Source organism: Pistacia vera, unplaced genomic scaffold (genome assembly GCF_008641045.1).
Source record: "Pistacia vera cultivar Batoury unplaced genomic scaffold, PisVer_v2 Contig175, whole genome shotgun sequence".
Classification (NCBI taxonomy): Eukaryota; Viridiplantae; Streptophyta; class Magnoliopsida; order Sapindales; family Anacardiaceae; genus Pistacia; species Pistacia vera.
In genome coordinates this window covers 340,957-353,459 of record NW_022195844.1, presented here as the reverse complement: position 1 = coordinate 353,459, position 12,503 = coordinate 340,957, and the positions used below count along the sequence as shown (strand labels likewise).

At 37.3% G+C, this 12,503-nt stretch overlaps 1 pseudogene; it reads left to right on the top strand.

The window, feature by feature from the left end:
* Positions 1-5,214: 5,214 nt before the first annotated feature.
* Positions 5,215-10,731, top strand: LOC116126120 (annotated as a pseudogene).
* Positions 10,732-12,503: the final 1,772 nt, after the last annotated feature.

Genomic DNA, 12,503 nt, shown 5'->3' with positions numbered 1-12,503 from the left:
TTACACTTATGAGTTTATTTGGGTAATTATCCACTTAAGTTTACGCTAAGCACATTTAAATTTGATCGCACGTAACGTAACAGCCTCTAGGCCAAACCAAACATTAGTTATAACAATTTCAACCTACAAAACATAACAATAATATATTCTAATATCATATCTTCATACATTACATGCACCTTAATCTAAAATATTATTTAAAAGTGTATATCTAATCTGCTATTAAGTTAATAATGTGACAGGCAAAAATCACGTTGAAACCCAAGCCTAAGCCTTCAATCTAGCAAACAAGTCCAAGACCAAGTCAATGCGGCCCATGACAAGAGTCAGCAAACGTTTTCCCAGCCGCAAAACAAGTCGGCCCACATACAAGGCCCAACATCCTATCAAGCGGACCTAGACCCACGATCAAACCAAGGTCCTAACTACCTTATTTAGACAGAATCAACCAAATCGCCTCCTGATGTCCGGAAATGCATCCTGATATCTCGAAACTGCATCCTAGTATCTTGAAACCGCCTCACAACAATATTGAGGCCTAATACCCACCTCCATGTTTGAATTTAAGTTGTAATAATAGGGTATTTACATTTCTTATATTTTTTAGCAGGCTTTGACTACCCATTTTGAGGTTCTTCCTAGAAAATCCACTCACTTTAGACCTAACGTAACCACGATCTGTGATATACCCTATTTTACCACCATTTACATATACCTTTTTATCCTCAAATCCTTGTTCTTGAATTCTTTTTTTTTTTTTTTTTTTTTGGTTGGAATAAAATGAGATTTAATATCTCAAATATGATGTTATATAAGGTGATTTTAATGAACTAATATCAGGACGTTTTCATTAGAGAATTATCCTATAAATTTAATATACTTCGTTTGCGCAAATAAAAAATATATATATAATTGATACTGAAAATCTCAATTATATGCTATAATGGACGGAATCTAGAAGCGACGAACTTTTTTCTCTCTTTTTGGAATCCAATGAAAACCCGAACCAATTATCAACCCATACACGCCCCTAAGTCACGGTTTGCTCAAAAATGTCATCCTGATCTTAATGCTCCTTAGAAAATGTAGAACTTAACTAACTACAAGAAAAAAAGTTGAACTAGTTCATGGAAAAAATTGATGAGACCAAGTATGCTATACTTTTCTTCCACACATACGTTAACTTGGAAGGAAATCTTCACAATTATTAGTGTATCCTATATTCTAATTTACAAGTCTTTGTCCTAGATCCGTCAATTTAGGAACTAAATTGTCCAAATTGTCATCCCTATTCCTAACGTGCCCACTACTCTTGAAGAATGAGTACTGTAAGTGTGAAGACAAAACGGTGCCGTGTCCTTACCACACGCTGTCGTTTTAAGCATGAATCTAGACCATCAGTTTTGAGAAGATCCAACGGCTGTGCTTGTCCATCCTGTCAACGATATATATGAACTTTTTCTCTTTAGCTTTCAGTTTGATATCGATTGAAACAGGTTAGTGTATTTGCTCTGCTAGGTTCATCCTTTGTTCTGAAATCTTGGTTCTGTTAACTAGTTGAGTGATTGATTTGTCATTTTGTTAGAGGGGTTTTTGTCTCTCGGTTGGCTGGGATTCTCAGTGTATGTTTCCAAGCTATATTAGTTACCAAATAGGTGATTTCGATTTTGATTGAATCTTTCGATCTTGCGTCTGTAATCTGTAAACTACTTTCTAATAGTGCGTAGGCTTCGACGTTTCCGGAGCTCAACGTGGACGTAGCCTTCCCAATCTTGGAAAGGTGAACCACGGTAAATTGTGGTGTTCTTAATCTTCTGTAATTGTGTCTTATTGGTTATAATCTGTGTTTGTGATGTGTTATTACAACAGTGGTATCAGAGCGGGTTTCGCCTTAGAGCCTAGAGCGAGTCTTGAGATCCGAATTTGAGAAAATTAATTTCTAGGTTTCATAGAAATTAGGGGTTTTCTAAAATTTCGAGTTCTAGGGTTCTTAGGAGTCTTTAGTATTTCTCTAAACCAGAAATAATCTAGAATCAACAACCGATTTCTAATTATGACACTACTAGTTCCACCCCAGGAAATTGCACATTACACGTAAAAATTGACTTCAATTCTTGGAAGAAGAAATGAATGCCCTACTTTCGCATAATAAAGTAGGGATTGCACTAGAAAAAGATGCTGAAAAGTGGTCAGCGGACAAGTTAAAAAGAAGCGAAATAGACGAGGAGCGCATACAACTTGATCGTGATGAACTTGGCAGACAACGTGCTGAGGAAAGTGGACGGATTGGAGGCTCCAATCGCACTCTAGGATAAACTCGAAACTCTATAGCTTTACAAACTGCACCAATCTTGCTTTCCTTGAAGGGTGCCTTTTTCATATAGAATGGACAGTAGTAAATCATAGAAATAATATTGAAATTCTTGAAATGACCATAGCCTAAAGGGTACTGACCAAGAATTAGGTGAAACGATTTTAGCATGATCCTGCTAAACTCTCTGACCGAAGACTATCAAGTTTAAGAACGTTTTACATATTCAGGCACAGTCCCTAGTGTAGATCTCATAGGATCAGGACAAAGGCTAGGGAATTGGAATTGAAGGTTTAGAAGAAGTGGCAATAACTGTTTTTTTAAAAGATAAACCTGATCTAGGTAGTTCCTCAAATGGCATGCCAAGAACAATTGGTCTAGGCTAAAAAGAAAGGAAAAGGGGCTAACAGAAATGGGAGACTAGAAAATGCTTTCACTGTAATAGGCCTGTCATCTAAAAAAGAATTGCTATGATTGGTTAGGAAACAAAAATCAGTGAACACTGAGAGCAATTTTGCATGTACTGATAAAACATTACTAATCCAGAAGTTCTAACTGTGTCTAGAACAGATCAGACTCATGACTGGGATTAGACTCTAGATGCTCCTTCCATATGAGCCCTAACAGAGTGGTTTCAGGATTTTAGGGGTGGTGAATATGAAACTGTCTATATGGGTAACAATACACTTGCCGAGTGTTAGGATTAGGTACATTAGCCTAAGACTAGATATGGAAAACCATTGTGTTATCAAATGTTGAGTACATTCCTAAACTAAAGAGGACCTAAACAATATCCCTAGGTACCCTAGATAGTCAGGATGTAGCTATAGGCTGAAAGGGGTTGTATAATGTTTTTAAGAATACTATTGTTCTAAGGGGTTGAAGAAGAATGGGCTATACATTCTTTGTGGCAGTTATTACTCTGAGAATGGAACAGTGCCTTGGTCTCCACAAATCTGAATGATACTAATAAGTGCATTGAGGTTAGGTCGCATGAGTGAAAGGGTATAGAGTATTCTTAGACACAGGGGTTATTTGGTAGAGATAAAATCAACAACCCTAGATTCTGTGAAACTTGTGTTTTGGGAAACCAATAGTAGGTTTCACCAAGGTATACACCTATCCCAAACTATTTAGATTATCTACATGCTGACCCCTTGGGGGCCTGAAAGAATTAGATCTCGTGGGGGAATTCCTATTTCTTTTCTATTGTTGATGACTTCAGTCGAAAGTTTGGGTATACCTCTGAAGTCTAAATGAGGCTCTTTCCAAGTTCCAAAACCCGAGACACTTGTGGAAAACCTAATTGATAGAAAAGTGAAGCTTTAAGGACAGAAAATGGTTTAGAATTCTGCAATATGGGTTTGACAATTATTGTAGGATCAAGGTATATTAAGGCATAGAACAGTTAGGAAAACCCCTTAGAAAAATGGAGTTGCTGAGAGAATGAACCGAACCTTGTTAGAAAGTCAGGTGTCTCTTGTTCACCTCAGGTCTCCCAAAAACTTTTTGGGGAGAAGCTTTGACCATTGCTGCCTACTTAATAAACAGAAGCCCTAATACTCCATAGATTCAATTGTCCTAAGTCAAAGTGGTTAGGAAGAGTAATTAAACCTCAGCCATCTAAGATGTTTGGATGTGCGGCTTATGCACATACCATGATGGGAAATTAGAGCCCGTCCATAAAGTGTCTATTTTTAGGATACTAGAGGGCACTAAAGGTTATAGATTGTGGGATAAGACTGCCACCAGGGTTAAGATTATTATTAGCAGAGATGTGATTTTTAATGAGGGATTTCCCTTGCAAGTTTGCTAATGTTGATGCAGATCTCCAAGCAACAAGGTAACACACCAAGCACTACACCAATTGAGTAGAGGCAACCAGAATAACCCACACCGAAGAATATCCTGCCACCAGAAAAGGAATTACACCTGATGAACCTGACCAAAATGAGGAGGAAACAAGAGACCCAAGACCCATTGCAGAATGATTTGCAGGATTACCAACTGGTAAGGGACGGACCAAGACATAGGCCACTATCAATATACTCATTTGCAGAACTGGTCTATAAGGCCCTAATGGCAGGAACTGAAATTCTGAGGACAGAACCAGAGTCATACTCTGAAGCAATCACCTCAAGACAAGCATAAATGGTGGCAAGCATGACAGAGGAAATTAACTCTCTACAAGTAAATGGGACTTGTCCCTAGTCCCTAAACCTAAACACCAAAATTATACATGTAAATGGTTTATAAAGATTAAAGAGGTGTAGATACGAATGAACCACCTAGATACAAAGCTAGATTGGTGGCCAAAGGGTTCACCCAAGGGAGGGCATAGACTTCAATGAATCTTCTCTCCCGTTGTCAAATAAAACCATTAGAATGATGATGTCTGTAGTAGCTCACCAAGACCTAGAGTTAGAGCAACTTGACGTGAAAACAGCATTCCTTCATGGGATTTAGAAGAACAAATTTACATGGCCCAACCACAGTTCTGTAGACTGCCTTAGACCTGACCATGTATGCAGACTGCATAAGTCCTTGTATGGACTTAAACAGTCACCCAGACAGTGGTATAAAATGTTTGATACCTTTATACTTAACCTAGATTCACTAGGATGCAGTATGATAACTATTTTTACTTTGCCTTGAAGATGCCATGCCTATTTACTTGTTGTTTATGTTGATGATATGCTCCTGATTATTAAATTAAAATCAAAGATAACTGAACTAAAATCTAGACTGAGTTCTGAATTTGATATGAAAGACCTAGGAGTGGCTAAGAAAATATGGGAATGATGATAACAAAGACAGAACCAGGAATACCCTAAAGGTTCATCAACACCATACCTACAGAAGCTAGTTTCCAAATTTGGAATGTCTAATTGTAAGCCTGTACAATGCCTCTTGCAAATCATGTTATTCTGTCTAAGTCCCAATGTCCAAAGAACTCTACTGAAACCATAAAAATGGAGATTGTCCCTTTATTCAAATGTGATAAGGTCTGTGATATATGCAATGATTAGCACCAGACCAATTTAGCTTTTGTAATTTCTTTACTGAGTAGGTTCATGTCAAATCTAGGAAGTGATCACTAGACGTGCATTGAATGGGTACTCAGATATATAAACTGTACTACATGTATAGGTTTAGAATATTGTAAAGAACATCTGCACTTGATCTTGTGGGGTTTGGGACTTAGACTTTGCAGGTGACGGGATAGCAGGAAGTCAACCACAGCCTACTGCTTCACCCTTGGAGGAAATTGCATCAGCTGGAAATCACAACTCCAGCCTCTAGTTGCCCTGTCAACAACTGAAGCAGGGTATTTGGCACTAGCAGATGGCTAAAAGGAGACTGTATAGATGCAAGGATTATTGATAGAATCGAATTGACTGACCAAACAAGTGACTATTTTCTCAGACAGTCAAAGTGCCATACTGTTAAGCAAAAATCCTATCTACCATGAGAGAACGAAACATGTGGACGTGAGTTTCACTTCATCAAAGACCTAATTACCAAAGGCAGATTGGTTAAGGAAAGTTCCCACTAAACAAAATCCAGCAGATATGGGAACCAAAATTGTCAGTCCGCCAAGTTCAAGCAATGCATGAACTTGCTATTCCTTAAATAATCAAAGCATCACCAGAGCTATGAGGGAATAAGTTGAGACAAACTGCACTGAAAGGGAAGTCAGTAAGAGAGTGGGTTTTATGTCTTCAAGGTGGAGATTGTAATTGTGAAGACCAAAACGGTGTCGTGTCACTTAACCAACACCTGTCGTTTCAAGCATGAATCTAGACCATCAGTTTTGAGAAGATCCAACGGCTGTGCTTAGTCCATCCTGGTCAACGTATATAAGTGAACAACAAGTACTAAAGACATAGACCCAAAACAGTAAGTCTTTGTAGTAGACCTGTCTGTTTATGTCTATTTGCCCAAATTGTCATCCCTGTCTACAACTCTTAGAAAAGTTGAACTTGACTAACACAGGAAAACTTTTTTTAGTTTGTGGAAAATTTGTACTTAGACCAATTATGCCTATGCATTACTCCATTTCATACGTCTATGTTGGAAAGGAAAATCTTTACAATTATTGTAATATTCTATGCTCTAATTTCCATTATTTAAAAATGAATTATATCGAGTCGATAAATTTCCAAGTTTTCTGAAAAACCAAGACCATTGAAGTGGTCAGACTTGTCTCACAACAATATCGAGGGTCTAATACCCACCTCCATATTGAGCATAAATGTAATAATTAGGTATGTTAACCTTTCTTAAATTTTAAACAAGCTTTAAACCAATATTTTGACGTTCTTCCATAGAAATCTACTCACTTTAGACCTAAGCTTTAACATAATCTAGGGATATATCCTAATTTACCACAATTTACATATACCCCTTTTATCTTCCAAGTCCTTGATCTATTGAACAACAATCTTAGTGGAGTTCTTCCTCAATGTTTGGAGAACTTGGGTAATTCTTTGGTAGTATTGAATCTCCAAAACAACTTAATTTACGGTCAATTCCTCAAAATTTGCAAAATCATAGTTATTGCACATAAATTCTTACACCATTACATTGGCAAGTACCAAGATCATTACTAAAATGGTAAGAGTTTCTTGATTTTGGAAACAAACTTATACATGACATTTTTCCTCAAATATGCAGGTACCTGTGGCATGTTATATAGGAAAAATTCTATACAAACTTAACGTTTCTTCACCCTTGAAATAATTGTACTTAGAGTAACTACAGCTAGGTTGCAATTTCCAATTTTCCACAGTGAATAGAGAGTGACCTTTTGGTCTTTGTTAGGAAAGATTTTGGAAAAGTTGGACATGTCTAGATGTGTAATTGTTCCCCCTATCTTTAACGTGTCCACCCACTCTTGACTTAAGAACTGCACATGAATGGAAGCTAAATATTTTTATATTAACAATGGGAGGAGTGTAGTATAAATCTTTTATTCTTGTCTAGTATTTTTTATAAAGGATAAAAAAATAGTAATTCACTCGTTAATATTAAAAATATAAATTCATTACTTTATAATGTCAGTTAGCCTTCTAGTAATCGAGTTTAGCTAAAATATTGAAGTTATTATATATGGAGGGTTAATAGGTAATTAATAATATAGACAAGACAGCTTGAATCCGACAACTAATATTAGCTTTCCCACTCTTATATTTAATTCAACATTTCTATATATCACTCTTATTTATATTTTTGTATAATTATTATGATATGCCTCTTCTAATCCATGTAAATATTTTCAAGTTGATGATTTGACGAAACAAACAGAGAATATAATGGATGGTGAAACGAGTATTATTGTTTTCAGTGACATTTTCTTCCCACTATATCCTATTATATTTTGGATAATTTTAACAAAATTTAAAATCTGAAGTTTGTCCAATTTAATTAGTGAACAAATTTGGCTACACATATTAATTTTAAATGATTAGTTAGTTGAGGTGGGCTGTTTCCTAAATTTTTATTTTAAATTATTTGAAATACAATATTAGTTATAAAAGACAGAATGATTAATTGACAATAGTTTTCTGGTTTTTATTTAACAATTAAAAATTTGCGTGATAGTTCATATTATAAAACAACACATAATAAAATCTAGAGACGAAAAAAAGAAAGGGAGATAGGATTAAAAGTAAATAAAGGTGAAATCAGGAGGGCCTGAAGAAAATGATTTTACAGGTGGAAAGGAATAAAGTTAGTTGTGTGGGTTCTTCTCCGTAAAGAAGAATACCTTCGGGGACGTTTGGTTCGAATGTTAGTTACTGGGAATATTGATTACTGAAAGATAGATTACCTTGGAAGATTACTGGGAATCTTTAAAAAATATGTTTGGTTAGTTGGTGGGTATGTTATATTAATATGTTTGGTTATGGGAATAATTGGTGGGTATGTTATTTAAATTACTAATTGACCTCCTTTTAAATATTAATAAATTATTTTTATTATTATTTTTGAATTATTTTTTAACCCCCATTTCAGATTTAGCTAAAACACCCCGCTTATAAAAAAACTTTAATTCTGACGAAATCACCCCACCTCCTGCCGCCACCGCGAAAACCGCCGGAAAATCGCCGGAGCCCAAAAACACTGGAAATTCTGTGGGAGGCTCCGGAGAGCTTCGATATGGCCGTTTTGGCCATATTGATGGCCGAAAACGGCCATATCGGGCCAGATCGAGGGATCTGGCCGTAAACGGCCAGATCCCTGGCCATTATCCCAGGTCTGACCAGACCTGGCCGTTAACGGCCACCGATCTGGCCGTTAGCGACCAGATCTGGCCCGATATGGCCGTTTTCGGCCATCATATGGCCAAAAACGGCCATATCGAAGCCTCCCGGAGCCTCCCACAGAATTTCCATGTTTTTGGGGGCTCCGGCGATTTTCCGGCAGTTGTTCGCGGTGGCGGCAGGCGGCGGTGGTGGGGCTGGTGGCCGTGGTGGTGGTGGCTTGTGTCAGTGGTGGTCTGTAAATTCTTTTAAATATAAGGGCATTATTGTCCAAAATTTTAATTAAAAGGGTAAAATTGAAATAGATATTAATGTAAATTTGTTTTAAAGTAGGGGTATTATTGTCCAAAATTTTTATAATAAGGGATAAATTGTAACAAAAAAAATAATACCCTGGTAATCTCAGAAAACCTAAAAAAATGGAGGTAATCAGATTACCTCTTATACCAAGTAACCACTATTGGTATTTAAGATTACTGGTATCTTATTACTTGACAACCAACGGTAATCAAGTAATATAAGATGACATTACCCCAGTATGTCACTTAACCCCGAACCAAACTGACCCTCGAAATAAGTTGCAAGTCATATCAATTTCCTGACACAGTCGCTTTAAATATAAACGACTGGTGCACGCGATTCGTTAAGTATTTAATCAAGAAGTAGTATCCTAGTATCTATATATACGGAGACCGTCACTTAAACAGATTACACAGTTTTTCAGAAATACATTTTCTTTGATGTCCTATTTTCTTCTGATTAAAGAGTAAATTCTTAGAATAATGGCTGCAAGGAAGAGGGACCAGCGATCGGAATTGATCTAGGGACTACATACTCTTGCGTGGCAGTATGGAAGAATGATAGAGTTGAGATCATAACCAATGAGCAGGCAACAGACGACGCCGTCTTGTGTGGCCTTTACTGATAAGGAACGTTTTATCGGTGAGCCTGTAAAGAACCAGTTTACATGAATCCTTGTAACACCGTTTACGGTAAGTATTTTTATACTTTCTCTGGTTTGATTTCATTAAATATGTTTTTTTTAGGTAAGGAATGTACTTGAAATTAACTTTCATTTAGTATATTGTTTCATTCTACGACACATGTTAATCATTGTAGATGCAAAAAGGTTGATTGGAAGAATATCGAAGATGAGTCAGTCCAGGGAGATATGCAGTTTTGGCCTTTCAGGGTCGTGGAAAGCCAATGATTCTAATTAACAACGAAGGTGAAGAAGCGGTTGGCTCCTGAGTTTGTCTCTCTATGGCACTTTCCAAGATGCGGCAGGTTGCCGAAGATTATCATGGTACAACGGTAAAGATGCAGTTATCGCTGTTCCTGCTTATTTCAATAACTCCCAACGTCAAGCCACCAAGGTTGCTGGTGAAATTGCTGGACTAAATGTTTAGAAATCATCAATGAACCCACTGCTGCAGCCATTGCTTATGGTCTCGACAAGAAGGACTCCATGTATGGGGAAAGAAATATATTGATTTTTGATCTTGGTGTGGTACTTTTGATGTGTCTTTGCTTACCATTGATAATGATATCTAAAGTGAAGGCAACCGCTGAGACACCCTCTTGGTGTGCAGATTTTGATAACAACATGGTAATCACTTTGCAAAGAGTTTAAGCGAAAGTACAAACAAGATTGTGAAATCCTCGAGCTCTTCAAAGATTGAGAACTGCTTGTGAGAGGGCGAAGAGGACTCTTGCATTCATGACGGAGCCTACTATTCAGATTGATTGTTTTCTTTAATGGTATTGATTCTATTCAAATATTAGTCGCGCCAAATTTGAGGAGCTCAATATGGATCTCTTCAGGAAGTGTCTGAGCCGGTTGAAATGTTTGAATGATGCTGAATGAATAAAATGAGTGTCCATATGTAGTCCTTGTGTGTTCTACAAGATTCCGAAAGTGCAGCAGCTATTGCAAGATTTTTTCAATGGAAAGACCTTTGCAAGGACATTAACGCAGATGAGGCAGTTGCCTACGGTGCTGCTATTCAGGCTCTTTTATTAAGCGGTCAGTGTAATGAGAAGGTGAAGGATCTTACTCTCTTGGACTTTATCCCTCTATCCCTTGGCATAGAAGTCGAGGGTGGCTATATGTCTGTTATGATCCCTAAAACACCGCAATTCCCACTAAGATAGAAAGATATACTTCAACTCCTGTGACAACCAAACTACCATGAGATTGACGTTTATGAGGTTGAGAGACCAAGAACTAGAGATAACAACTTGTTGGGCAGTTTCAATTTATATGGCATACCTCCACTCCCAAAGGGGATTCTAAGGTGAATGTCTGCTTTGATATTGATGCTAATGGAATCTTGAATGTCTCAGCTGAGGATAAAATCACTGGCAGATTGAAATTAATTAATTAATTCAATGTCTAAAATTGAAATTACGGTATGAATTCAATTAAGATTTTGTGGGATGAATTCAATTAATTCTGATATTCTCAATATGAAATTAAGCTTCTTCCTCTTGAAGCTAACCTCTTCAATAAGGCAACAAAAAGGCAAAGCAAAAATGCCATACTCAAAGGAATGCGGCCGAACGACATACTCCTACCCAAGCTTTGTCTCAAGTAAAGTGGTACCCAAAAAGTTTGAAAATGACAAATACCTATCTTCCATCCTATCTTGTTAGTGAATTCCATCTGTAATTATACAAAAGACTAAAATGCCCTTTTCTTCTTCATCCTCTTCTCTTCTTCCATTTTCTTCTCCCCGCTTTTACCACACATCTCCTTTTCCAAGATTTCATCTTAAGAATCTCTAATTTCTGTAACTTTTATATGTGATTCATATTATGTCTTCGGTTAAGCAGTCAAATTTTGTTATGAACTTAAACACAACTTGGAGCATCTCCCCACCAAATCCCACTCATTCTCTCTCTCTAAAATCTTTAATCAATCAATTCCCCTTCAAAATCACCATCCTCCTTTTTTTTTTTTTATTTAACACTTTGAACAGGGAAAACATGTTGTCTCCATCTCCACTATCTTTCTTCTGTGCTCTACTTCTCTGCTTACTCTTAGCCATTGGCTTCACTATCACTAGCCCCACCACCATCTCCTCTCAAAACACTTCTAACCACACCCGTCAACCCCACCCCATTATGCCATAGCCACAGCCCTGCCACCACCACCTCTGCCGTCGCCAATACCAAAAGATGATGAATTAAGATTTTAGATAATGATAGACAGTTTAAAGCTCAGATTCGGGTTTAAACAACCCGATTCTGCTCTAAGATAGACGGTTTCAAATTCTCATTGAACAAAGCGGAAATGTAAACCTCAAAAATCCGATTAGGCATCAGAGGCATCCCTTCACCAGAGTTCACGTGCTTCGCAAGGTTCCCAATACAACAGCGCGTTCTGTAAATTTGAATCCGGTTGGTTCGAGTCACCCGCTGACGGCCAATCGGTCTCCCCTACTATAATATCCACATCACCATAACCAACCTTCTTCATTGCTGAGTAAGTGTACAAAAAAAAAAAAAAAAAAAGATTGGTGATTTTGAAGGGGAATTGATTGATTAGATATTAGAGAGAGAGAGAGAGGAGAGAGAGAGAGATGATCTCGAGAAGGAGGTGCATAAAGCCGTGGGGAAGAAATGGAAGAAAGAAAGGGCGTTTTAGTCTTTTCCATGATCATAGACGGAATTCACTAACAGATGGACGAAAAGGGTATTTGTCTTTTCCAAACTTTTTGGTGTGCTAGCTTCCATAAGGCAAAGTTTGGGTAGGAACATGTCGTTCGGCCAAGGAATGCTTGAGCTGTACTATAGGTTCAGACAACGGTTTTGAATCCGACAATTAATTAAACCTTCGCACTCTTACATTTAATTCAACCATTTCTATGTATCACTCTTATTTATATTTTTGGAGAATTACCATGATTATACCTCTTTAATAT